The sequence below is a fragment of the Xyrauchen texanus genome, chromosome 43, assembly GCF_025860055.1.
Source record: "Xyrauchen texanus isolate HMW12.3.18 chromosome 43, RBS_HiC_50CHRs, whole genome shotgun sequence".
NCBI lineage: Eukaryota > Metazoa > Chordata > Actinopteri > Cypriniformes > Catostomidae > Xyrauchen > Xyrauchen texanus.
In genome coordinates this window covers 21,856,699-21,880,804 of record NC_068318.1, presented here as the reverse complement: position 1 = coordinate 21,880,804, position 24,106 = coordinate 21,856,699, and the positions used below count along the sequence as shown (strand labels likewise).

The 24,106-nt window shown below is 35.8% G+C and overlaps 1 protein-coding gene across 1 annotated transcript in view; it reads right to left on the bottom strand.

The window, feature by feature from the left end:
- Positions 1-24,106, bottom strand: part of ntm (neurotrimin) — a 459,449-nt gene that overhangs the window by 227,107 nt on the left and 208,236 nt on the right. The gene's annotated exons all lie outside the window — the stretch shown is intronic.

The following is a 24,106-nucleotide window of genomic DNA, read 5'->3' as shown; positions in this document are numbered from 1 at the left end:
GGCAGAAGGCTGAGGTCCATCAGGACAAAAACCTCACGCCACAACAACAGTTTCTTCCCATCCGCCACTAGCCTTATCAACAAGGCTTCAATGAAGCTTTCAGCTGAGGACATGTGAGGCATCTATTTCTCAAACTAGAGACTCTGATGTACTTATCCTCTTGTTTAGTTGTACATCTGGCATTCCACATCTCTTTCTGTCCTTGTTAGAGCCAGTTGTCCTTTGTCTTTGAAGACTGTAGTGTACACCTATGTGTGAAATCTTGTTTGGCAGTTAGCATTGTATAGCCTTCATTCCTTAAAACAATGATTAACTGATCAGTTTCTTGTTTCATTTTTGCCATATTTGACCAAATATTGACCTTAAGACATGCAAATCTACTGCATACTGTGGCAACTCAAAAACAAGCGCAATGTTAAGTCAATGTTAAGATACATTTAACAAACCAAATAACTTTCAACTAAGTTTGCTATAATGACAAGTTAATTTTTTTGTACCAAGTTATCAATTTAGCATGATTACTCAAGGATAAGGTGTTCGAGTGATGGCTGCTGGAAATGGGGCCTGTCTAGATTTGATCAAAAATAAAACTTTTCAAATAGTGATGGTGCAGTTTTTTTACATCAGCGTTTTTACATACATAAAGTCCTGACTACCAGTATGTATATATATATATATATATATATATATATATATATAGTTACAGCAGTTCTACTCTGGTAACACCATGATTAATTTGTGGTACAAGTATGGTTTTCGACTTACTAAATAAATAAATCTCTTTTTTATTTAAAATTAAATTGTTTTTATTAAAGCAAACCTGCAGAAACCATTTTTTTTGGAAAGAACTATGCTTTTAAAAACCACAAAATAGCCATTGTATTACTGTAGTAGAATATTATTGTTTTTTTTTATTATTATTTAGTTTTTGGCAGAATGATTTAGATTTTTATAACCATTGTTTTTCTGTACAATTACTGCAGTTTTACCAAAAATATAATGGTTAAAATATGGTTACTGTAATAAAACATTGGTATTTGTAATGGTTTTACTACAAATACCATAATAAAACCATACAAGTCTATTGCAATGGAATGTAGAACTTTTTCAGAAATTTAATTCAACAAGTATACACTTTTCCATACATTTCTGCATCTGAAACAATTATTTCCTTCTTCTGATGTAACCAATCAATGATATCATAGTACCATAATAGCCAAAAATGATTACATTGAATTGAATACTGATGAATAAAATCATGTCCACATTATTTTCTGCTGAATGTTTCATTTCATTAAAAGTTGTCATATTTTTCACACTAAGAAAATTAAATGCATCGCAAATGCAATTTCATGTTTTATTTTAAAACTTTTCTTGAAAGCAGTCCCATGCCAATGGCGTCATCAAACCAAACTAATGACTATTTTCAAACAGGTTTCCTGAAAACGTCCCCCGTCTGCCATTGATGAGACAGATCATGACGCCCCAAACTCACACCATAGGTTGAACCAATGATTTCAGGTTGTGCTGTGTATGCGAATTCGGAGATTTTCATTCATCATGTATTCATCATCCAGCATATTCATAATGCTGATAGCATTAACATATGCAAGATAACAGGTTACCCCCAAACACGAGAGAAGGAAATAAATAAATATATTCTGAGTACTGATCGAGAATGTCTAATATGAAATTACATCTGTAATTCACAAGTGCTCTGATAAAGTCATGCTACAGCACTGCAATAATAAAACATCCATTCACACAGTAATGATGAGTTTCATTATTGAACTTTGCAGCTCTCTCTGTAGAATGCATCTCCCCCCTCCTGCTCTATTAGAAAGGATTTAATTTCAAGGATGTTGTCAGTGGTATAGAAATGACATAGTGATCCTCTATTATCTATTCTCTCTTCTTCATAATGCATTCTGCTTTCTGCACCCATCGATTGTGGCTATAAGATGTTGTCATTAAATCAATTTTAGCGAGAAGAGAAATGGTTTGTGTATGAATAGCCCTTACCCGAGCCATCAATGGCACTCTGACAGTGAAATAAGCATGCAGGAGGTTACTGATTGTCGTTCGTGCATGTTACTGTACTGGCGTGGGAGGAATTTTCGCATATCTGACACATACTGTGGCACATCAAGCTAATATGTTCCGTGTCACTTCAGCGCACCTACTTTCTGAACCACAGACATTCTCGTTCTCTTAATCTTTTTTTAAAAGCAACCGTGTTGAGATGAAAATGTAAAGCAGGGGGCTTTGATTTTACTTTCTATAGAGAGGTTGACTGGAGATTGCACAGCTTTAATGACTGACAGCAAACCATACACATGCTAGATTCCCTATTGCCTCTCTCTGCTCTCCCATGGATACGGCACGTTGATCAAATAATCTGCACAGAGGACACACAGAATATCATTCATGAATTGTGCCAAAGCAAAACCCATTCTTTCTCCATGACAAAAACACAAACTTGATAGTTATAATTTTTAAGTCCTTCATCCGACAGGGAGTTATCCTAATTTATTGATCAATAATGAACAATTGTTCGAGACCATTGGTTATGTTTGAGGATGATTTTGCAGTGAGGGAGAATGTAAATAATATCGCTGATTACGTGCATTGATTAACGCAAACAAACTGCTGAAAAGCACGGCAACACCTTTCAACTGCTAATCCATCCTGAAAATACAATTTTAGAGTAATCCCTGGGTGATGCAGAGAAATAAATCATAAAAAAGATGTGTGGGTGAGCAACTTCTTATGTTGTGAGCCTCTACTGCCACCAAGTGTGCGACACTCGCAAAATACCTGAATTCAGGACAGATATTCAGGACAGAGTTTGAGTCATTGAAAATTACATTTGACTAGTTTAACGGAAATATAAAACCATTTTGGACAAAATTATTTCCAGCTAAAAAAAGATGCTTCTTAGCTGGTTTAAGATAGTCACCACGCCTGTTTTAGCAAGGGTGACCAAAGTCTCCCAGCCTGACCTGCTAAAAAGTGCACAAATCCCCTTTATAATTAACCAACCTACCAGCCCGAGCCACCAGCTAAGGCCAGCCAACCAGCAAAGGCTGGTTTTAGTATTTTGATTTATTTATTTTTTCAGCAGAGTCATATTCACTTATTCCAGCAGCAAATTGGCAACATTGAGAAGTTTGTCATTTGTAATAAAGGACAAAAAGAATATAATGAGAGTTCTAAATCCATTGTTTCCAGTCTGAACTTTGGTGATAGTTCAGCCATGGTCCAATTCATCCCTCACTTTTAATTAGCATGTCTCTATGGACCCATTATCGGTCCTGCTGTGAGACGATAACGAGCTCTTATTAAGCTATTTGCTAAAGAATCATACGCACTCACCTATGAGCTCCAACTGATTACACTGACTCGCACGTATTCAGTCTGCCAGTCTTTCACTGAACCCTCCAATTTCCCGACACTATCGCTGTCGGCCCCCAGCACAAAAGCATGGTACAGCTCAATTAATAGCAAAAGATGTGTCTATTTGTTGTACGGTATCCATTCTATTAACCTATTCAATTACTTTTGAATTGGAAAGCCTGCCGTTTTCAAATGGATCAAGGCGGATTTTTCACGGGTGATTCAGTGAGATGAAAAGAGGACAAACGAGGGCAAGAAGACAGAAGGGCATGAGCCGGTTCTCCTCGTTACAGCTACTGGCCTGTTTGCACTTGACAATCACATATAAAATGAGAAGGAATTCAGCCATTAACTGTCTAAATTCTGCAATTCTGCTTCTTAAAACTTGACAACTTGTCTTGCCCCTGACGGTAACATTGAACCAATAATAAATTGTTTGTTGAAATGGTGAAGCAATGACCGAAAGCAATGTTTTGACATCCAGGCAATCAGTCAATATACTGATAAATGCTCATTGTTTCAGTTCACTGAACTCAAAGACGAAGTGTCATGTATTCTGCCTATTGATTCAGACTAATACAGAAAATAGGCCTACATTCTGTCTGTCTGTCTTCATGTCTCTCTATCTTGCTTTCTACCCAGAATCATGCTACTATGCCTTCATTTGTACAAGAAACGTTCAAATAGCTGCAGTTATTGTTGACTTTTACCTTTTAACAGATAACATTTATAGTATCCCCCACCATAGCCCACACAGAGACTGCTATACTATTATAGTGGTAGACAAAATAGACATATATTGATGACAGCAGATGAAAATAATTTTGTGTAGTCCACTGTACTGCCATCTGCACTTCAATTGCCATTTGCACTTGTGCTAATTGCTTTTAAATGATACTTTGCAAGTTGCTATTTGCACTTCTGGTTAGATGCTACCTGTATGTCATTGACTCTGTACTTTACAAAGACAATACAATTGAATTGAAATGTTGTACTTGTTGAATAAAATTGAGCAATAACATATGTGTGTGGACATTTACTCTTTTTATCATCACCATGAAATCCTATCCTGTTCATTTTGCATAAAAAAAACAATGGGAAAAGATTAATGAAATACATCACAGAGCACTTGTTCTACCTGTTACAAAATGAGAAATTTGCACTTGTTTGTTTCTTATCATCAGTTTTCCTCTGTGTACATGGCAGGTGTCAGAGCGGATGTTCCTGGATGGTGATCAATGGTCATCATTAGTTTTGTGTTCTCACTGCATGTCTACTTTGTTTTCGCTCTGTCGGATTTGTCATACGCTTTTTAACTTATCGTCCATCAAGTAGGATTTACTGCCAGTGTTGATCGAAACCTAATCAATTAAGAATTACCTTGGATGTACACCATAAACTATTATTTTTCTTTTAGATAAGCCCTGTGAAAGATAACTGGATAGCCAATAACTAAAAATATAAGAATTCCAGAATAGAGCATATTAAACAATAAGTAAGAAAATGAACATGACAAACCAATGGTTTCCTGTTTTTATATATATATATATATATATTTCACATTTTTGAATAACAGTAAAGTCATCAAAACTATGGAATAAAATGAAAGGAACTATGGGAATTATGTTATTATGTGACAAAAAAAAAAAAAAAAAGTTTTTTATTTTAGCATTTTCAAAGTAGTCATGGACATGTACTCTTGACATTTTCTTAATCAACTTCTTGAGGTATCAGCCTCATATTTAAACAGTACTGAAGGAGTTCCCATCTATGTTGGCCACTCATTGGCTTCTTTTCATTATTATTTGGTCCAAGTCATCAATTTTAAAAACATTTTTTATATATATATATATATATATATATATATATATATATATATATATATATATAAAATTTTAGTTTTAAATGAAATAAATTAATATGGTGGCACAATTATATTTTTGTCTACAAAACTAATTTCAAACATTTAATAATATGCCTTCATATCAAAATATTTTCAGTCAAGTGTTTCAAATGTTTTGACTGGTAGTGTACATATATACTGTAGCTAGCGATTAATGATTTCACAAAAAATTGTACTTCAGACGATAATTTGTTCAAGAATTGGACTACACTGGTCGCGCTGTGCATTTGTGAGGCAAACACAATAGAACAAATACACAATTTACACATTTCAATTGTGTAACAAATTTCAAATTTAACTGAGTAGTAAATAGAGTACATTTTATGAATTGAAAATAAATAGGAGGTACTTCAAATAACGAGGACTATAATCTTTTAAAACATAATAAACTAAATAAATACATTTTAAACAATACAGTTTGGTTAATTGCAAAGCAACTACATTAGATTTGGCATTGTTTAAATAATTTTCTACTTTACAAAGTTAATCATAATTAAACAAATAATTATTAATTACTTATTAAAATAAATAACTGGAATGATTTACTTAAAAATATTTAATCTACTTGCTTTATTGAGTGCATTCAATTCAGGTTGCAAACTCATAACTCATATAAAACATTGTTTATTTTACCGTAACACTGTAGATTCAGTAGTGGCACAGTGCAACCAATACAGGAAACACTGTATGAGTATGTTAATAGTGTTCCATCCACATTTGTTGCAGAGTGCAAACATTTGAGAATCATTAATATATTCTGATGTCATGAAAAAGATTTATACAAAAAATAGAAGATTTATAAATGTAAGTAATGCTGACGTGATTATGGAATTTTGGCTGAAGATGAAAATAATTACAGTATTTATCAGTTGATCTATTGTTTATTTGGAATTAGCAGATAATCATAACCAGGCTTAACGACCTTTGGGATTACAGTTTCATTAATTAACTTCCATCCTTGTTCAACAGCATCTTCACTCTACTGACATTTACTCTCACACCTCAACATTCAACATCACACCACATAACCAATTCCTTCACAACCAACCCACCTCATCTTTCTCTCTAATACACTTTTTTTGTCCACCTTGTCTCTCTACTTCTATCTCTCTGTCTTTCTATCTCACCTCTAAAGGGCATACATATTTGCATTGATCTAGTGACAGAATGATGCATGTGTCATTAAGGGATGGAAGTCGAGCAAGAATTCCCATTAATTCTCCAAGTTCCGGTTTTAGCGCAGGGGGGCTAATAATGGCAGACACCCAGGGAAAGTCTATACTGCCCCATTTACCTTACCCTCAACCTTCACTGAACAATGAATACCAATGCTGTTGCTTAGATACAAAGCCAAATTTGCGAAAGCTCCATGAATGTTATTTAATTTCCAGCAACACATGATGTTTCTATAAATCAACCAATGAATGCAACACAACATTGAACAAATACAGATGACCTCCCAGGCAGTCGGGCTCTGGGATCAGATGGTAGATATTTCCTTTCTGCTTGTTTTGGACTGATAATGCTAATCAAGTGTTGTTTTTTGGTTTGGCTGCACAAAGGGTCACAGGTTTAAGTCGAGACCATTTTCTTAGGAAACTGATGGTATGCTAAAAAAAATCTTACTGGTACTATTAGGATTTGATATAATATGCAACTATCACACTGTTTTGGAAGTAACTAGAAGCATTAGACATGTTAGCATGACACTAATGTTATAATATAAGCTATATGCCTTCCCAACCTTCTGCTAATTTAATGACTGACAAAAAATGATAATCTGGTGGAAGAGAAGTAACAGTAAATATCAATGAAAAACTATTTACATGAAGCTGAACTCTGCAAACTCCACCCACAAAAATTATGTTGCTAACATGTAAGCAGTTTTCAAGATTACAATTTTACTACAGTTTTTAGTGCTGTAGCAACCTGAAACACGGGAGGTCGGCATGTTTTTTCCGATACTTCAGGATTGGCCACATTACGCAGACTCACTGACAAGTGGCATCTCCTATCAGAGATGTTTGCATCGACTCCAGTAAGTTTACATTCCCCTGTAGCGTGACCGGATGCGTGTCACGTTAACAGGGTGAGAGACCAAGGTTCAGATCCCACGTTGAAACCAGGAAATAGTCTTGTTTGCATTGATGAGCATGATTCGGTGGTTACAATTTTCCCTCTAACTTTTTTATTTTTATTCCGCTGATGTTTAGGTTGGGATTTAGGTAGGGTGGTACAGTTTATAAAACATGCGTTCATCTTTGCTGTATTACATGTATTTACAGCTTTGGCCACTGGGGACAGTGTTTCAAATTTTGGCACTATGGGACAAAGTGCCATCCGTTGTTCCTAGAAAGATACTCTGCCTATGGTTAGGATTAGGGTGGGGTTAGGGCACCTGCTACTGGCCAGGAACAAACTGAGTCACCTTTTAACAATAGGCGAATTTCGGTAAACACAGACCGATATTAGCTAAAGAAATTAGCTAAAGTTTCTGATTTCACTGTGAGAGCAGTCTGGACTTAATATAGCTCTTACATGATTAATAGAATAATAGAGGCACTAGATAGTAATTTTGTTTTTCAGCTGCTTTCCTCAAATTTATTTATTATTTATATGGAAAAAAAACTATTTTAGAGAGCTTGTCTGCAATAAATTAAGCATGCTAAATCATTTGATATGCCTCAAGATCCATTTTAATATAATATCAGTACCTTGGCTTTTACCTCCTTTAATCCATTCAAATAAGTTATTCAAAGCATATTATGGCATATACTTTTTTAGCTTTGTCACCTCCTCTTTCAGTGGGACTTATACTAGTCCTACTCTGTAAAGGCAATTCTATAAAAAGAAACATAACTGCACACTGCTTTTCCAATTTAGCCATTCATTCTCAGCTGAATCTTAGACTCCCTGCTTCTCCAAAAGAAACATTGTATATGCTTCAAATAAACTGCAACACATTATCTGGTCTGGTGTGTGTCCCTGAAGGCTATATCTATTCTAATAGCTAACATATTGGCTAGCATATTGTTCTTTCTCAATATGCAGGCCAAGGTGACATAATGGATTGGCCCGCTTGGTGCCAAATATGATTGGGCTCTCAAGGGATGACTCAAGAAAATATGATTCTCTCCTAGGGCAGTTCCCTGACTAATAAAATCAAGTATGCCCATTGTAATTTACAATTCATCTTATGTATAGGCCAAAATACTGTGTTAGTGTGAGAATACTGCATACACAAAAGTAGTACATAGTGCATTATAGTAATCTAGCAAAGAAAGAAGATTGTTTAGTCAATCCTGCTTGTTTGTGCTATAGTACTTGGTCATGAATCTGAGTTTAAGCAATATTTATGACAAAAATGAAATCAAATAAAAAAGGAGTTCTGTTGAAGTTATACATATTCTAGACATCCCTCTCTTTCTCAGGCAGTACTCTGCCTGTCACTTTCCAATGCCGCTGTCTAATAAAATAAAAAAAATGAAATAAAATTAAGCAACATAACAAAATATATTGTGCTAAATATCAGTGTGAAGCCTTGTACACCAAAATGTTGTATGGAGAGAAAAATGTGGTGGTGGTGTAGTGGTCTAAAGCACATATCTGGTAATTTGGTAATCAGAAGGACACTGGTTCGAGCCCCACAACCACCACCATTGTGTCCTTGAGCAAGGCACTTAACTCCAGGTTGTTCCGGGGGGATTGTCCCTGTAATAAGGGCTCTGTAAGTCGCTTTGGATAAAAGCGTCTGCCAAATGCATAAATGTAAATGTAAAAATGTCTAAATTTAAATTTGTGTAACCATAAAGTAAATATATTTTTAAAAATGTGAATAACAAATATCAATAAGTTTGTTTAGGGTAACTCCATTCGACCTGAACAATATGTGCCTTTTCATAAAAATATATATCTGAAATCTTAAAAAAACTAAACGTGGTTACAACATCTGACTATATTATTTAAAACTATTTTAAAATCAATTTGTTTCACTGTTTATTTATTTATTTTTTGTCTATTATTAAAACAAGCTTGTTTCAAACTACTTGCATCCCAACATTTCTTATTCAAGTATTTCAGATTCTAATGAGACTTTTTATTTGAAACTATTGTTTTGAAAACTATTTATTTATATTTTTTACTCAAAATTGACAATTTTGACTTTAAGCCCCAGAAGAGAATAAAATGACTTTCAACTCAGAAATGAAAAAGATGTACAAGGTAGTAATAGTAATCATATTGTATTTAAGTAATTGTTTTGTGTGAATTGCATTTTTATGCATCGTTGAAGAACTAAAGAAATACATTCCAAAAGATAGACAGAGAGAGAGAGAGAGAGAGAGAGAGCATCATGTCATTGACCCATATACTGTACATGACACCAAAATTAATGAAACATAGCCTGCCAGATGAAAATAGGGCCATGCATTTACCACTACTGACCAAAAGATGACACTATAAAACAACATTTAAAATCCCTCTCTATGCTTCACTGTAGTTTAAGCCTTTCAGTGCTGCATTCAGCAACTGAATCTGTTCTCATCAATAGTGTTTAGCTCCATGTTTAAACACCACAAGCTCCTTACAGAAAACAATGAATGACGAAAGCAGCTAAGACTGATTGGATTTCTATTTGGCTAGTTAAGGAGATGCTCCTAAATTAAATTATTGTGTTTAGATAACATAATTCTGTGCAAAGTTTTAAAGTGTAAAGAATTCAGTTTCATCATCTAATTAGCTCAAGTGAGCAAATATACTCTCTCTTCAGATGTAAAAATATAAGAAATAATAATAAGAATTGCATGTGGAAATCATTCATGTTCATATAGAAATATTAAGAACCCTTGAAGCACAAGACTTGGAAAAGCTGATGAAATTTCCCCGGTCGCTCTGTACGATAGTCTGCTCACAGCGTGCTTAAGGAAAAGGACAGAACTTAGGGCCGCAAAGCACTTTGTGCACAGCGGTGCATCACTTCCATGGAGCTGCAGGCTGCACTCCTCTCCAGGAGAGCGATGGAAAATCTATTTATTTATTCTCCTACTTGTGGCTTCATCTCTGCCTCCTCCATTGAGCAAACGAGAGAGAAAGGGAAAGAGACATAGAGAGAGATAATACATGTACCTTTCACAAGGAGGTCTATCCATTAGCATTCCCAATCATCTCAATGGCTTTCAATGCAAAACTGGCTAATCAGCTACTATAATATAATGGAATATTTGTGATTTATAAGTTGCTTATGACAAAATCTAGATAGAATACACAGCTGCTTTTGAAAGGCCGTCAATAATGAAAGTTGTTTTCTACAAGCAGGTGCTAACTGCTAATGCTAATTAATAAAACTGTGATCCATTGCTCTGACACTTTACAGAAAGGACAGGCTGGACTATCAGAAAATCAAAAACTTGTATTCAGTGACAGGCACTTTTCGAAGTATATATGGTTCATTGAAAGCAGCTTGGCCCTGATGTGAGGAGCTCAGAGAAAGACTGAGCCTAATTCAATATCCAGGGTGAGCTGTAAGCTGGTGTTACTCAAAGAGTTACCGAACAAATTCAACATCAAAAGAAGGCAGTCAGGCTTGAACCCTACACTCATGAATCAAAGCCAAAGAAGAGTACAGTGTATTGAACAAACCGCTGGATAAGAAAATATTGTCAAAGCAGCAGTGCAGCTGTTAGCATCCCTGCTCTTGAAATGTTGAGGTTCGATTTGGCCTGCTCTGTGATATAATCCTATGCAAACTAATCACACTGTGAATTCAGATAAATTAGCTTACAAGTTTTGCTGCTGAACTCAGTCTGTGCTTACCCAAATTCGAACCACAATCCCATTGGTTGAAGCTGGAAGTCCTATGTATGAGCACGAGTGAGCACTAGTTTCTAGATGAAATGTCCACAGAAGGTGGGGTCTCTGAGGGTGAGATATAAGTAAATGCGACAATGTAAAGCACCTGAATATCATCAGCTCACACAGTAAAGGAAAACTCTTTTATTTTAACTTAAGTATCACAAAAAAAAGCTTAAAACTCCAGCTGATTAGAAATCCTCTATTAATTTATTCAACAGTTTGAGCTCTTTAGTAGCTGTTTGCTTTCACTCTGTTCAATATTAATTAGACCACACGCACACTGTAAAATGAAGCGGGTCCCCTCTGAGGTGTTCCATTTATGCGATAGCCGGCATGAAAGCGGAATTCTGCTTAAAGAAGTGAATGGTTATTATCAGCTCAGAGCAGTCACGTGAAACAAAAGGGAGAGAAGGAAGTGGCCACTAAAGCCAAAGACAGCCCTGACCAGACTGGGAGGCCTGGTGTTTAATGTCTGATGACATGGACTGTGTGAGTTTTTCCCTGGTGAGACATTGAGAGCCCAAGGCCGACTGCCCTTGGAAAGAAAGCAGCAGTAAGCAAATGGATGATCCTATTCCCAACTACAGAGGTGAAGAAAAAGAGCGAGACAGAAAGAATATGAGAGTAAAGACAGAGATAAAGAACAAACACAGACACTATCTATTCATCCTCTATCCAACCGTGAGTTGCCTTAAAACACAATAGCAGCCGGTGAGCTCTCAGGTTTGAATGGCAAGCGAATGAACCTTTTTTTCCCCCTTTTGAACTCGGGGTTTCTCTATCATTTCCCCTGCTGTTAATAATGTTGCTTTCTCCACCGGTCACATGTACATTTTTTCCCTATAAATTTTACGATTACATACAACTAAGGCCAAATATTTTAAAGCAATTAAAGGAATATTACTGGTTCAGTACAAGTTAAGCTCAATCAACAGCATGTGTGGCATAATGTTGATTTCCACAAACATATAGTTCGACTTGTTGAGCAAAAATCTGGTTTAGAGTGAGGCACAAAAAAGAAAAATACTCACTGTTTCAAAAGTATTGCCACAAGTCGTAAACAATATGTGTTAACATGATTTTAGTGTGATAGAATCGCTAACTAACCTTTTAAGTGAACTTTACTGCCATGACATAGTTTTTTTCCATGAATTTAATTCCTTAATTTCAAAACGACTGTAAAAATGACTATATAATTATCTAAAATGGACTGTACATTTTTCATGACCTCATGTGAATTTAAAAGTACATAAATTGTTTGAATATTGCATTTTAACAACATTGACTTTAGTTTGGGGAAATGTGTCGGAAATCGATAGAGACAATCTGTAATCTAGGCACTGAAACATTCTGCCAAATATCATGATAGAAAGACCCAACAAGTGTGCAAATGTTATATCCATTTAGAAATCTCTGAGACTGAAACAGGTTACTGATAATGTGACATTTGTTAAAAAAAAAATGAAAAAAGTCTTAGATATACAGATATACACATTTAAAAAAAAAAAAAAAGAAAAACTCAATCCAGAGTAATTACGCCACATCATATTTATGAAGTGACATTTGGGAAAAAACTTGCAAGACATTTCCTGGTACCCATGTTATCACTCAGCAGAGAAGATACTCCAGAGCATTTCAGTGCTTCTTCATGAGAGTGGATTCAGAATGGAGAATCCTTTAATATTGAGACTTTGTTCTCTGCGGTATACATGTAGGCAAGTACAAAGTAAAACATCAGATCTATGGATAACTTCAGCTCAGGAAAGTAGAGTATGTCTCATACTGCAGCTCTGTGGCATACAGTGTACTGTAAGTATGAATATAGTTGTAGGAAAAGTTGGTAGTATAAACATACACGGTATGGGTTAAAGTGCCTGTGTACCTTCACCAATAATATGTAAGAAGTTGTATAATGGAATTAGCAGCGATCAATCACTATTATAAGAAGGATAAATGATAAATGATCAGATTGTGAATCTGATAAAATTCTCCACCATTAATGTGTAATACTACAATCTTGATGTATCCGCTCACAATTTAAATGTAAGGAATTAGCTTAGAGTAATACTATTCTCATGCAATTGAATGTAATGTCACAAATATGATTAGATATGGTTTGAGCTTCAGAGCGCAGATCTTTTAAAAAATCAAGTGACAAGATTATTTATCAAAATATACCACAGTCAAATTATCTTTGAATATAAACAAGAATTTATTGGTAATCTAAATACATAGACAAAGATGACAAACAGGTTGGTGAGTACATTGTAACAGAAGGTGAGTGAAATGATCTGTGCAGAGAAATTGAACTTTATGGAGTCCATGAGAACCCGCAATACTAAATTTAGAATAGATACCTCGCTTTGCAATTGGGTTACTCAAAGTGTATGTATATATATATATATATATATATATATATATATACACATATATATAAGAGACACATCACGTTCAGTGAAAGTTGTAGATGTTCTTGCATTTCCTTGTGTTTCTTTGGTTCTTTGGCTCTTTGTAGTAAGTCCTGGTTATTCTGTCTATGTTTTGGACCTCTGTTAAGATCATGGATGTCGCACATGGGCTAAGAGACCAGAGGGAAGAGCACAAAGAGAGGAAAAGAGAGACAGAGAGTAAGAAGTAAGAGAGCTGAAGAAGGGGTTTGTCTGAGGTGGGGAGGCTTTGTACTGTTTAGATTGGCCGCACCCCAAAGAAGTGTCTTTTCAGATACCATGTGAAGGGGATTAATGATAATCTATCCTGTTTCCCGCTCGAAAAAGTATGTTTTAATCATACATTTCAAATGTATGTACAAATGTACAAATCAGAGTAAGAGACATGACATCTGTTAACGTCAACATTCTCTACATTAATGGGCAAGCATTTCCTTATGCAACATGACATATTTTCCCTTTATGGTTACTTTGCTACACATGAACACTTTGAATATACATTATTATACTGCATTCTATGATTCAAACCACAGTCAGGCATCATGTGATGCATCTTATCATATTACAATTAGGATATGTGTGTTCAGAAGTGCAGAATGAGACAATGGAGTCTTTTTAGTGTTACAGTTCATAATATATGTATATGCATTGTAAAAAAAAAAAAAGAAAAATTTGATTGTGTCAAATTTCCTGGATTTAAGAGAGTTCAAAGGGATCCTTCCAAAGTAACAGTAAGACAATTTTCAAGCTCTCTCATCCCGTACAGAGTTTTAGCATGTGACACAGGAAATGTCTCATTTTAAGTGTGTCAAATCAGTTAAGTTCAAGGACAAAAGAGTCTCTTAGCTTATTATCTTAGTATCTTAGGGGTTTCCATGGTGAAGGATTTTTATCTCTTGGAATCTGTGTGCCAGTTGTGTGTGTGTGTGTGTGTGTGTGTGGGGGGGTGTTTGGGTGGAAATAGGATCCATCAGAGGTCTCATGGGAGAGTTTCTTGTAGATGGTCGAGATGTCATGTGATAACCATTAAGTTCAGGTCATTCCTGATTTACTACATGAAGAGGAAGAATCTTGGTGCGTCCACCGAACTCTTCTTTGTTTTCAAGACCGTCAACATTAGCCAGATTATCATTTTAGCCAGACTCCTTGGATCCAGCAGAGCAGGGTCTTCAATTTATGACGTTGAGGAATTTTAGTGTGACTGCTGGCCTCTGAGCGTGGAAATCAACAATTATTTAGCCTATAAGATCCTACATAGTCAATGAGTCCTTTCTACTTCAATAGTTGCTAGGTGTGTGCAACAAAACCATTATCTGTATCTCTCTTCAGATAGAGCCGGATGTTTGAGTGGCTTAAAACGGAAATACATAAAAAAAAGAAAATAGCTCTCTTACTGTGACAGGGCAAGGGCAGGGCCGGGTCGTGATTTTACACACCCGGTCCCTTATCAGGCTAATCAAGCCTGAACCATTTTGTGTTAATGTGTTAACAGACTTTTCAAGAGGTGAAAAATGTGTATGATAAAGTGTCTTAGTTTCTGTGACTCTTGAGAAGCTTAGATTTCGGAGATATGCACAATAAACAGAGACTGCAAACGGCAGGGCCACCTTAAGGAATTTTGGGCCACCTGACAACTTTGCTCTATGGGCCCTCTAACTTAATGCAACCTGTACTTTTTTTGTTCAATACAAATTATCATCAATAATTGTCACATTTAAAATGTTTTTGTTCATATTTATGTTCATGTCTTTTATATTGAATGTTAAGCTCCTTTTACTTGTCATATGGTATTCTGGTCATGTAATATCCTGTTTCCCTCCATGTTCATGTGTCTTGTTTTCATTGGTTTATTATTTACATTTTACATATTACATATTATTAGTTTTTAGTTCAGTTTTCCCATTGGTTGTAATGTTACCCTTGCTCATGTATTTAAGCCAACATGTTTGCCATTGTTTTTTGACAAGTATTGTGTTGGTGTAATGTTGTCAGGTCAAGTCAAGTTAAGTCAAGTCGTTTATGTTTGTTTTGTTTTGGATTCACGTTTCTGTAATTAAACTGCACTTGGGTTCTCACTTCATCATCGTCCTTGTCCGATCCTGTCTTCAGCCTGTTCAATATCGTCACAATAATACATGTGAACTTAATCATTATTCATAAGAGACTCTAAAAAGTTTGAAAAGTAATTTTAGTGATTCAGGACTGTGTTTCTACAGGAAATATTAGATTTTGGTTCATGTTTTAAATGTTGATTCAACCCTAGAACGCATATGTGAATCAAAAAGTATTCAGCATTTAGTTTTTAAGGATTTTTTAAATCCTTTTTTAGAGGATTAAAAAATCCTTAAAAACTAAATGCTGAATACATTTTTTTCCACTGTGTAAAAACCAACAAAAAGCATCTTCTTTACACTCTAGTGCAAATAGTGGCAGATACTATTACACCCCTGTTTAAATACTTACATACTGTAAAGGGGTTCAATGGGAAGGAGGAGGCGAGAACCAGCTTGATAATATAAATAATATTTTAATAATAAACTTAAACAAACGACACAAACACACACATGATGGACATGTCTGTTAACGATCTCTCTCTCGTCGCACCACCGTCTGCCATCTGCCTTTATCCCTCTCTGAGGCTTAATTAGCCTGATAAGGGACCGGGTGTGTATAATCATGACCACCTGCCAGGATGGAGGGCGGGGCCGGGTTCTCGCCACTACCGTCCACCCCAACGGAGCACAACGGAGCATTCTGGCCGCCTGGAAGCGGAGGAATGGCCGCCGACCACGAGGGGAGAAGGGGCTCCTAAACGACCGACTGGAGTGGTCAGGGCCGCTGCCAGGGGTGGAGGAGTCCCCTACCAGCCGCTGAAACGTGGCGGGGTCTGAGACCGCCGACCGCGAGCAGGGAGGGGCTCACTGCCGACCACCTGTAGCGGGAGAACAGGGGCTGGAGGACTGCCTGTGATCCGCACGGAGAGGCACGGTTGCCGTCCGTTAGAGGGTGGAGGATTGGCCGACGAACAAGCTATCGGGGGACTGGCGAGTAAGTGTTTTTTTACATCTCTCTCTCCTCTCTCTCTCTCTCACTGCCACTCCGCATTGGACTTTTCCCTCTCGTTTAAATTTTACAGTGTTTTTTGGGGGGTACTACACTGTTACAGGAAGTACCCCCCATTTTTATTATTTCTGTTTCCCTCCCCTGACCTGCCGGCAGACTGGGCGAAAGGCACGCCCCTCCCCAGGGAAAGAGGGGGGTGTACGTCATGCCAGTGGCTCCCCAGCCTGAGAGAACGAGGGAAGAATGTGTCAGGGCGGAGGGCGGGGCCGGGTCGTGATTGTACACAACCACTCCCTTATCAGGCTAATCAAGCCTCCGAGAGGAATAAAGGCCGACTTCGGAGGATGGTGCGGGAGAGAGAGATCGTTTACGGACATGTCCGTCATGTGTGCGTGTTTGTCTTTTGTTTAAGTTAATCATTAAAATATAATTTATGTCGTCAAGCCGGTTCTTGCCTCCTCCTTTCCATTGAACTGCGTTACAGAGATGTATGACATTCTCCATAGTGCTTTAAAGTAGAGAATTCTCAATTTAATGCAGGCTTTCAGTCTGTACAGCACTGTTTAGCGCTCCACATGATCCAGTCAAGTCTGGTTTATGACATGTCCAGCACAAGGATTTGCAAGAGTCGTGCCATACTGTACAAATGGGAAGCACATTTAGTGCTTAAAAAGCACTTTGGAATAAATCACTGAAAGTCTTAAGGCAAATTCCACACTTCAAATCTTCCTTTATTATCAAGTAAGCCTAAGAGCACTTAATTTTGTATAATCAGTGCAAATTGGCCATTTATATCAAATTCACACAGGAAAAGTATTTGGGGTTCTGCCGGGCCCCCTGTCTTTCCAGGGCTGTCTAATTCTACTTTAACCATCCTAGTCTAGTTCATGTCTGTTAGCTTTAGTGCCATCTAAATGCCAGTGTACCCCTTAATCTTAACAAATTCACTTTTATTAGATATCCACATTTAAAATTCACAGTCGCACTCTTCCTGAAATACAGACCAAAAGTATTTATGAGTCACACTTCTCTCACTCATTTTGTCCAATGAAATGCTCTGTATGGGTAGAAGAATGAACAATTTCTATGCAAAATGACTTGAATCCAGGATCAACACTGGCATTTCCCCCAAGTCATAAACTATAATAAATAAATGAATATAACTTATTTTTTAGCAGGACAGAAACATAATGCTCTGCTCATGATTTCAAATGTACAAATGAACTTTTCAAGTGTATACACATCTCATATTAATCCAGGAATTTTGACACAATTGGAAAATTTACTTCATGGTAATTTTATCCTGCACATAATCTGCCAAAAATGCCTAGAACTCTCATTCAAGGTTTGATAATAACCACAAATTTATGATTAAAACATCTACATTTTTGAGCGGGGATTTTTAGAGGCATTTATACAAAGGATTGTAAATCATCTTTGAAAAAGAAGGGAAAGAGTTGACCATGTGACCCAGCAGAATACTTTGGGGTGTGGCCAACCTCAACTAAGCAAAACCTTCCCAACAAGGAAGCTCTTCCGAACTGGCTCTGCCCTCTCGGCTCTGGGCTCTTAGCCCTTTATCAGCTGGCTTTGCACAATTTAGAGTCTCTCTCTGCTCTACGACTCACACGTGACGGGAGTCGTGAGTCTTCCTTGCGGAAGGCCTCGCTTCAAAGCCCTGCTTGGTCATTCCATCACCCATTCATCGACACAACAGACAAAGAACTATCCGACATCCACGATCTTAACAGAGTTCCAAAACATCGACTGAAAACAACCAGAACTTTCTACTGACCCTGCCAAAGGAACAAAGCAACACAAGGAATCACAAGTACATCTCCAACTTTTGCTGAAAGTACTGGTGTCTTTTCTCTTAATTTATTTTGAGTAAACTAGATCTCAAATCATGCATACTCAATTAAGTGTTGATGGTTCATGGCATGGTCTATACATTTCATAATTTGAAGATAATTTCCATTTACCAATCTGTTTCATGTTTGTCTATGTATGTTAGTTAGTTTGTTTATTTTAGATTAGAAATAAAGTTTTTTTTGTATTAATTTTGTATAATTTGACTTGTGGTATATTTTGATAAATAATCTCATCACTTGATTTTTAAAATATCTATGATCCGAGCTTGAAATATATTTCAACATATTTGTGATATTATTTTCAATATGAGAGTAACTCTAAAGAGTTAACAGATGCATCATATCAACTCAGCATGGCCGTAATTTTTCAAAAAGTGAATTTATCATAATTCCATAAATAAGCTAATTCCTTACATATAAATTGTGAACTGATACAATGAGCCTGTTGTATAACATTTTTAATGGTGGAGAATTGTATTTTAATTTCTAATCTGATCATTTGACATTTATCTTTCTTATAATGGTGGTCGAATGCGACCAAGTTTCCTAAACTAATTCAAGTATACAATTTCCTAAATTATTGTTGGAGATATATCTAATAGTCTAATAGATAATATATATCTATATTATTGGAGATATGAAAAGTCGCTAATTTTCCTGCATATTAATTGTTGGAAGTATGCGGGCACTTTAATCCATACCATGTACATTTATACTACCAAATTTCCTTATATATTAATGGTGGATAAATGTGGGTATATTTAAATCTGCCTACTGCATTAAGCGTTCTGTTATACAATTCTTACAGCTCTGAAGAATGAGAATATCCCTCCCCCTAATACCACCTGCCTTTGGATAATTTAAGCAAGTAGTAAATCATGTTCATGGCTGTGATGTAAACAAAAGGCTATTTGCTATTAAAAAAGGAAGGAGAGGCCTTCGATATGTCATGCCAAAGCATCCTGTTTCAGTAGGAAATAATGTCAACACAGGATAGAGAACTGCTCTCATCAAGCCAATTCACTGGGATTTTAACATCAGGTGAAAAAAGAAAACTGTGGCTAGGACTTCTGCATTCTGTAAGTTTAGAATTCTATAGAAGCTTTTGGTTTATGATAGAGCTAGTATAAGTGCTCAAGGTGGTTTAATATGAAAACACAAAAATATAATTCAGTCAATCAAACCATATAGAGGTGAGGTCTGTTGATCGCACTCATTCTGTGTTGCTTGTTTTTAGATGGCATCATGGTATTAGTAATATTGTAGTAACCATGTTTTTTGGCAAAAACCTTAGTTTTAATGCAAATAACCATGGTGTTACTACAGTAATATGCTGGTAATATAGTAACCATGGGTAATTGTGTGGTTACTTTAAATTTACATCAAAATACCATAGTGAAATATGGTTGGTGTTGTAAAACCATGATTCATGGTTTATTATTTACTCACCCTCCTGGCATCCCAGATGTGCATGACTTTCTTTCTGCTACAGAACAAAAAATAAGATTTTAAAACAATATTTCAGCTCTGTAGGTCAAAACAATGCAAGTGGAAGATCCAAAAATCCACATAAAGGGAGCATAAAAGTCATAAATATAACTCTAGTTGTCAAATGCATTTGTTCAGACATGATGTGATAGGTGTGAGTGAGAAACAGTTCTATATTCAAGTAATCTTTAGACATAAATTCTCCTCCCTGCCCAGTAGAGGGTGATATGCACAAATAATGTAATTAACCAAAAACAGAAGAAGGAGAAAGTGAAAGTGAAGAAAAAAGGTCTTAAATCTGTTTCTCATCCGCACAAATCATTTCACATCAGAAGAAATGGATTTAACCACCAGAGTCGTCCGGAGTACGTTTGGAGTACATATTGGCACCCATTCACTTGAACCTACAGATCTAAATACTCTTCTAAAAATCTTAATTTGAGTTCAGCAGATAAAATAGTCATATGCATCTGGGATGATATGAAGGAGAGTAAATGATGAGAGAATTTTCATTTTTAGGTGAACTAACCCTTCAAGTTTAGTGGTATACTGTAAAAAATTCTAAATCCGGTTAAATTTACGGTAAATATCTGGCAGCTGTGGTTGCTAGAAATACCATTTTTTAATATGATTTTTACCTTCTGAAACTGTAAAAATCTGCTTTTCACTTTATAAAGTATTGTTAATCGCCATCAGGGTAACACATGTGAAATTAAAATAATGTAATAAACATCATATATAACATAGAACACCCCAATGTACAAAACTTATATTAAAAATAAGAAGAAACATATCTATTCCCCATAAAATATAATGAAATGAACTGGGTCATGCAGGGAATTCTAGGAACGCCGGATTATTGTTTTTTACCGTAACTTTAACAATATTTTACTGTAAAAAGTACATGTACTCTTTGTTAAACATAATATACATTTTTACTGTTAATTATCCAAAAAAAATCATACTTTACATAAACAATAAATTATAAAAAAAAAAAAAAAAAAAATATATATATATATATATATATATATATATATATATATATATATATACAACCCTGGTATATATATACCAGGGTTGGGGTGCAGATAATATCTGCCACTATAGGCACTGGTGTGTAAATAGCACAGAACATTATTTCTATCAGGGTGCAAAAGGTATCTGCCTTTCAGTTTTGGATGAATTATTCTTTTAACTGAATGCTGTGAGTATTCAAAATAAACATGGGAAAAAAACAAGAATTGAGGAAAAACTTTCAAAAGGCAAGGATTTAAGCAACAGATAAGAAAACAAAACAGAAAAAAGCGACAGGAAAAAAAAAACATGGAAAAGACTAACATTTTCCTAATTTAGATATGTCCTCATACATCAGCCTCTACTGCTCTGCTAGCCTTGAAAAATTAGGCCTTAATTTCCCCATAATTAATTTCTGCAAACTAAAGATTCATTGACGTCTCTGATAGAATGGGAAGTGAACTGACAGTAATATATTCAAATGGAGGCAGGAGAGAGACAGAGAGAGAAAAAGAAAGGATGAAAACGGGAGAAAAAGAAAGATGGAAAAGCTTGGCCATATGGTGCATTCTGATATTTTCACAGGCATATTGCAGCACCCAGCGGTTCACATCTGTAGGGATAATTCTAAAGGTTCTCATTTCCCATCAACCCACAACAACAGGTAAATACACTGGTTAAACCGTTATTTGCATACAAAGATCTGTGTAAATACAAGTTAGAATACAAACAATAGAATATTTAGATGTCACTGCAAGTGTTTTTTGAAGGAATGTATGATAACACCAATGTATCCAATAGCTGTGAATGGATTAATTGCATTTCTACATGACCTTTGTTATGCTTTATTGCTGTTTTATTGGATTACATGTGGGCTAATTTTGTTAGCGTAGTGGGGCTTCTTTATAGAGTTATAAAAAAGAAATCTGATTGGATGAGCCATTAGAAGCCATATTCAAAGCCATTACTTTGGATTACAGGATTCTGATTAGTAACTTACTTTTTCAGTGTAAGAATAAATTAAGTTTGAACAGCCACTTGTGCACTGTTGCCTGGGATGCCTTAAAATGACAGCTTTTAAAAAAAAATTGCTATAAAAGAAAAATAAGCCATAAAATTTACACATACTTTAAAGTAAGACACTTTAGGTGCAATTATTATCAAATTTCCACCCCAATTATTTTCACCGGGAAACTCTGAAAACCTCAGGACATACGCTGAGAGTTAAACGTCCCTATCCCAGCACAAATACTATTTCTAAACTGTTATTAGTCACTTTGATAGAGCATTCAATGATTTACAATACTGAAATGAAAATAACTATTCCCAACTGTGCCTGCATGAGCTTTTCACTTCTCAGATGCCTAAAGGGATATTGTGTAAAATAACTGAGCTCGCAAATGGGAATGGTCACAGCTGCATAATAAAGCATATGTTTTGTAATTGAATAACATGTACATTCCTTACCACTGTGCTACACTGAGAGAAAAAAGAAGAAAAATTATATACTGTGCAATGCACAAAGTAAGAGCAATATTGCCATGGTTACAGCAGGTAACGTAGCCATCAGGTGCATCAGAGCTATTTCAAAAAACAGATCCATTAAGACTAAATTTTGGACTGTGATGGCCATAAAAGCCCTACCAAAAAAGTCAACAACCATTTGTGAGTCATACGAGTTGTTTAACTGGATTATGGAAAATTGATTGTATATTGTAGACATTTTTCTTTTAGTTGTGAATGCACATCTGCATGTTATGCATCAACCAGTCATTCTGCATTGCCCTGAAAACCCAGAGATACTGACAGAATGCAATTCAACTCCATCTAATGTGTTCGCTTTCCATTAGAAAAAAGCATGTACAGAAAAATCGAATTTGTTCTATCTGCCCCTTTTACTTTGCTAATGATCCTGCAAGTCTTCCTTTTCAATTAGTGTTCCTTAAATTGCAATACAGGATACCCCCACCCACACCAACACATACACACCCCACAGGGTAATGTTAAGTCAGCAAGCAAGGATCCATGACCCAATAAAAGAAAATAATGTGTTTTATTCCTATCAGCAAAAATGGGCAAGTCAATTGTGTGAGTTTGAGGTCAAAGAATATTTCTTGCATTACATTCCTGTATAGATACTTTGAAAGGAGTTGGAAATATTCAATACAGAATGTGACTATACGAAGGTGTCCTTGGCATTCAACAGGATGACCGTCTGAAAGCAAACTGATTGTATTCCAATACATTTCACTAAAACAAATTCCTTCATTCCTCGCATTACTTTGCATCTTTCACCATGAATTGCAAAGATTAACATGCATGTGACATTTTCAGCACAATTTCCTTTCAATTTAATTGGGTTGTACTTTAATTTAAAGATTCAATAAGAATTGTATTTATTTTATTTGATTACTTTATTAGTTCATTTTATTTTATTTTACACTGCACTGGCTGAAATGACAGCCATCTTGGACATATAATGACACCGAGCTGTGTGGATACAGAATGGTTACCAATGCCATTGTAAAAATACGCTATTCGCATTTAGCATTGATTCATTTATTCAGAGCAAAAGTGTCTAATAAAAGGGGTTACAAGATAAAGGGAGTAGTATTCATTTGGTCATTTGATTTCAATATTAAAACCCCTTATATAAGGCTATTGATGTGACTGGATTCTCCATCTCATGTGATTTTATCAACCTGGACTCTATAAAAAAACGTTTTTTTTTCAAAACTTTTTATACGTGTCTCCATGTAAAATTCCCTGCAGTTTCCACGTGAAATGAACACTAGAGGTGGTACAACAACTGTGTGTTTTATTCACTCAAATCAAGACTTTAATGGCTGATAAAGACTTTATAAATACTATTTTATGATATTGACATGCCTTTACTCGAACACATATTTTGAATAATAATACATTTTAATGCTTGTATTACAGACCTACCTACATATATACACTTACTCCAACATGATTAGCTTGCATGGTAGTTCACCTGATAGGGTGTTGGACTTGGAGTTGGAGGACCACAGTACAAATCCAGCCATGAACTCAAGCAGACACATGACAAA